Here is a 6019-nt window from a genome sequence, read left to right on the forward strand (position 1 = left end):
TCCTCACTGGTAAGGACATTGACAAGATTATTTCCCGTATTTCACGGCTTTTTACACTTTTAACACTAGTGTCTATATAATGAAGAAACCTACACGGTGGCTTGAAGACATGCAAATTTATTTTCTCCTGTTAACTGCAAAATTTTCTGACTACGCGTAATTTCCTTGGCTTTTGTTGGGATAAGATTTTTTAGTCTCATGATGACTCCTATTCTCTGGCTGGCCTTTTTACATATAGTAGTGATGTGGTCTCTGAAGCTTAGTTTATCATCTATTGTTACTCCCAAAACAGTCAGACTATTCGATGGACTGATTTCAGTGTTCTTTATATTAATCACATCTGTGTGGTACTGGTTGGCACCACTGCTACAGATGTTCATAGTCTGATACTTTTTAAGATTTCCTTCCAACAAATTGGAGTCGTACCACTCGGTAGCGAGAGCAGCGCTTTCCTTTAGTTTTGTGGTGACAGAACGTAAGTCTGTCCCTGTTTCGTAGATCTGGTGGTCGTCAGCATACATCGATAGGGGTGAGGTTATATTATACGTCATATCATTTTGGAAAATATTCCAAAGGAGGGGCCCCAGTGCGGATCCTTGCGGGCATCCTCGACTTGTACACCTATACGCGTTTGTAAGGGAATCCATTCTCACCCGATTGTATCGATCACATAAGTAGCTACGCAGTAGGTTTATCGCATTATCTTCGAATCCGTAAGCTTTCAATTTACTTAGCATTAGCGGAGGGTGGAGACAGTCGAAAGCCTTCGACATATCTGTGGATAAGATACTGGTGCACTGGCGATTATCCATTGCCAGTCTCCACGATTCTACTAAGCTCACAAGGGTGGTTTCACAGCTGTTATTCTTCCTGTAAGCGGTGAGGCCATCTGCCAAACATTCTTCAAAATTTATCGTGATTTGCTTGGCCAACAATTTTTCAAATACTTTATCTACGCAAGAAAGGACTGTGACGGGTCGATAATTTTCCTTCATGCAGCGATCACCCCTTTTGAAGACAGGTGTCCATTCTCCTTTTTTCCATTCATTTGGCCATTTTCCTTCTTCGATGCAGGCGTTGAATATTACGGAGAGTGGACGAGCTAGTTCTGAGGCACCAATCTTCATCATTTTTATGGGGATAGCGTCATATCCGGTCGCTTTGTTCGCATCAAGTTTTTCTAGGACCTCGCATACTTGCTGTTTGTTTATCTGTTTAAAGTCAAACTTCCAAGTTGATCTCATAGAGTTCCTGATTTTTTTTACACTAGGGTGTGCAGCAAACTCATTCATGGTTGACAGTTTTATTTTGTTGCCTCCAATACCGTCAGCAATTGTGGAAAAATGGTCTACGAGTAGCTCAGCAACTCTGTTTTGCTCCTTCACAATTGACCCACCATCGTCCAGATGGATTTCTGTTTCTCCTGCATGTCCTTTGTCCGTTAAGAAGGGTCTAAAGGTGTTAAAAAATTTTCTCGGATCATCCTGAAGGGCGTGAGCTTTTCTTTTCCAGTAATTCTTAATAGCTTTTCGTCTTTGGCGTGTGGCTTCATTTCGACATCTTTGCTTATTGTCCCAGTTTTCTTGTGTGTTATTCTTCAAGTATTTTGCTGTCGCTTTGCGTTTCGCACGGATGGCATTTTTCTATTCAGTCGTCATATATGGGACGTCTCTTTCTCGAACACGCATTCTTTTCATCGGAGTATGTTCATCAACAATTCCTTTCATTAGCAGCTGCCAATAATAGGCTTTATCATCTACTTCACTAAATATCTCACCAACATGCCATGGAGCTACAGACAAATGTTCTTTGAATACCTCTGCGTCAAAGCTCTTGTAACTTCTAAAAGATATTGTCTTTGAACGGTGGATTTTCGCTTTGTTTCTTAGAATACCATAAATTAATGCGTGATACTTACAGTAGATTATGTTATATTTAGCTACTAGTAACACCGGTTCAACGTTTAATATGATTGTCCCATCTAGTGCACGCGGAACATGAAGTCTTTCTTAGAAAACGTTTTCTTCTGACATCTGAGCATTTTATTAGTTATTTTATTTTTCCGAATAACTTTAACAAAACAGGGATTCTATAAATCAAAGGTACCTACATCCATATATGTAACAACAATTCACTCTTAACTTAATAAATGGACCAGCCACAAATGTAACAAACTGTATTAACCATCACGCGTAATAATGTAGGGCGCCATGATCGGCGGGGTCGCACTATGAGATCAAGCTGCAGACGCCATCCTAACGGATTGAAATGAGGATAGTAACTATTACAGTTAACGCAGAGTAAGCGCGTGGATGTCCCGTTAGCGGACAGCCCAGAGACCAGAAAAAGAGGTCCGCTGAAGAAAGGTGTCCTCTAATATAGGAGGTTAAAAATGCAGTGTTTATATGTGGCTAGGGCCATTACTAAGCGTCCGCTTAAGAGAGATGTCCGGTATTATGAAATATGTCATTAAGTAATAATTGAAGTAAGGTCCGTGATAGTTCGTATTTCCTTCCTGCTTTAAAGGAAGGACGTCCTTCTTTTGAAGGTCATTCCAATGAAATAAAACTCAATACAAAACAACAGAAAAAAAAGATAGGTCACCATACTCGTTTGCGAGAAAATGACAATTTACCTCTATGGCGAGGTCCACCTGTAAAGAAAAAGCCGCCTTTTTTTAATGCGAGCGCGCTAATCACGCGTGAAATTATGCGCAGTAGGAATGCGCGATGCAATACTGGAGAATAACCTTAAAACATTCAGGAATAAACGTCAATTGCAAGTCAAGAACACTGAACTGAAAATCAAAGTCTCCGGCATGTCCTATTATTATCTAATGTGAACCTTATTTTGTAGAGATAGTTAAGAATTCATGAAATTTTCCGCTCTAATAGTACTCGAATTTAAAGGGCGAGCGGTCTCCCAAAGTTTCCGATATTTATCGCATCTCACGTAAAGTCAACCAATGCGAAAAAAAAAAATTCAGTACTTGATGATTGTAGCGGTTGAACTCTGTTTTAAAATTAGTTTTAGCTCGTAGCTTGTACTAGTACTGGAGGAATTGAAGCTGTTCTTACTTCACCAAGTTGAATGAAAGGCACATGAAGCAACTAAACGGGAACCAAATGATCGGCGCTTCGCAATCCACAAACATTTTTCCTTGACACATTAAACTACAGTGTATATATAACAAAATTCTATTAAACTAGCTAGTTTAACTAGTTAAAAATAATTTCTTATGTAATGCAAGCCGCCCATAGCCTTTGTACAAGTTAAAAAGGAGCAAACATTCGCTTCAGGAAATAGTGGGTTGTTGAGAATAAATAACGGGCATATGAGAACAAAGACAGACTTGCGTCAATGGCTGAGTGAAGTACTTGACACAATCGAGACACAACACATTCTCCAGTGAATACAGTATACTTAGATTTACAGTGGAATTCCAATTTCTCGAACCTAAAGGGGAAACAAGAATTGGTTCGAGAAACCGAGAGTAAAATACAGTGTTCGAGTGGAGCTTGTCCTGGAGGGAAACGATTTTTGGTTCGAGTAAATTAATCGGGAGGTTCGAGAAATCAAGGGTTCGATATTCCACAGTATTCAACATATTCACGCCAGGCAGTGTAAGTTACCAAAGGGCCGTTCTCGCGGAAAATTTTCAATCGAGCCTGAATCGATTTCCGTAGCATAAAACTCCAGTGTGTAATCACGTTATGGTGTAAATGTTATAAATGAGACCGGCATTTGAATCTAAAACGCCAGGTCCCTGACAAAATACTATGTCACTATTCAGTGATTATATTACTAATGTAGTAATGAGTCTGGATGAATTATTTGCCTATATCTCGTCAACAAAGTACTTGCTTTAGCACATTAGGGTAACCCCTTCCACAATAGGAAGCTAATTCAATATGAACTAAAATAAATAAACTAAAGTAAATGGAGTGAATACTTTCAACGTCGACAGTTATCAGTCGTGGTCTACGCCTTTCTTATTTAGTTTTCCCCAGAACACGCTACATGAGAAATCTTAGCGAAAATGGAACTCTTCACAGCGGACTGAACAAAATTGTACTCCTTCAAGCTGTTGACTGCACGACTTCAGTTGGCAGATTTTGTAAATCCACGCCGATTTACAGAAGAAAGTATGTGTCATGAATTCCACCTGTTTTTCACGCAGGCGAGTGCAGTTCAACGACAACCAACGCAAGTTTAACTGATCCTCGTGGCAAAACTGATTTGGATAATACCCAGCAGTGTTGATCGATAGACGCAGTAGTCTGATATGTCCTGTATGTAAAATGTGGTAGCTATTGAGATGGCACGTACTTAAATATGATAACGACATTTTGGTCAAAAGCAACATCAACATTTTGTATTGGGTAGCGTCGTGTTGCCAGAAAGTCCTATACAAGGTAACTATTGTCACCTAATGTCTGTAAAGTAAACCTTAATTAATGTCTGTTAAACTCAAAGAGAAAAGTTTGCTATTGATTTCATTAGCAAGAATTATTTCTACTTGCGAAGTGCTGCCACGCTGATAACTAACTGTGCTTCTTGCGGATAAACGGATTGCAATACCGCAATATCTAGTAAAGAGGTCTGTTTTTTTTTCCTCACATTACATCGTTTGTTTACACTGGAGGAGTAGGATATAAAAGCAGTGAGAGGCTCTAGAAATGTACCGTACACCTAATGGAAAGAGCCAGATCGCCGTGTTGAAATTGATTCTGTTCTCGTCTGCAGTTGTAATCAAGGAGAGCACTGCCACAGAGTACAAGAACTTTCAAATAAAATGGCGGAAAAGTCCATAAGAGAGAGGCGAGCGCTGGTACAATACCGCGCTATGAGTTTTAGTTTCTTAAATGCTACGTCTTTTCTTTCTCAGTTCAACAGCGCCTCAGTTCTCGTAAAGAGATGTATCTGAATTTCGTCTTCAGTTGAGGACTGAGAGGCACGTGGAACACTGGCGTTTCAACTGTTACCTGATACTTACGATAAACAAACTGAAATTTATATTCCAAAGAAAATTGAGAAAATGGATTACTCTGCAAAAGCTGCTCGAAACACCTTAAGTTATTCTAACAGTGTTGAAAGAGTAATATGTACATAAAAAAATGGCTTTAGATCACAGTAAGATTGAAATAATTTCACTACGTTTTCTAATGTTACTGTGTGACGCTACAAAACTCTGCGATTCAATACGACGTATCAATATTAACCAAGAGGCAATTTAAACGAATGCTAAATAAAGAATTACTGCACTCGTTTGTGCTATGTTTTGTGCTATTTTTGTGCGCGGACTCGTTTTTTTAAACAGTCAACACAGACGATATCCGTTAAAGCGTTAAGCCGCGCCTTTAACCGCTCTATAATTAATGAATTTGAAATACAACAAACGTTTGAAAAACAAATTAAAATAAGTAGGAAACAGCCTTGAGGCAGATAACTTCAAGTAGCACTAATCTTCTCTACAATCTAGTGTTGTTGTAGGAGTGTCGAGCTAAAGGCAAAGGTTTCCATTTATAAATTGTAGCGAGAAAAACATGATGCCTTTTAGGTATTTACAAATAAAGCAGCGTTCCAAACACTATATGTACCTCGTGGCTATAGTTCATGTCTGATCACGCTTGTACAGTCCAGTTGTAAAATCATTCATTGTTTGTAGCTCGTGTCTGAATCGCTCTTTTAGGTCTCCACTGGAGCACACGCTCTATTTAAAATTAATTTAACAATAGTTTTTAAAGTTTAAATATACCAATCAAATGACGAGTTAGGCGAGTGTCGCGACCGTTCGTGGTTTAGCGAGCATATAACGCGACACGCGCACGACGTTAATTTCACGGACGCGCGATCACTAACCACCACTAATAACAATTCTTGATTCCCTTTAAATGTTGGGGAAAAAATTCAACAAAGTCAGAACTCATTTTTTCATCTCTATCTTGCAGTTCAACTTATTGGCGGTTTTAAGTTTTAATTGGTTCAAGATGAGGTTACAGCCCGCGGTCTGTTAAGA

Source organism: Orbicella faveolata, unplaced genomic scaffold (genome assembly GCF_042242905.1).
Source record: "Orbicella faveolata isolate gen_17 unplaced genomic scaffold, um_ofav_v1 contig_24, whole genome shotgun sequence".
Taxonomy (NCBI): Eukaryota; Metazoa; Cnidaria; class Anthozoa; order Scleractinia; family Merulinidae; genus Orbicella; species Orbicella faveolata.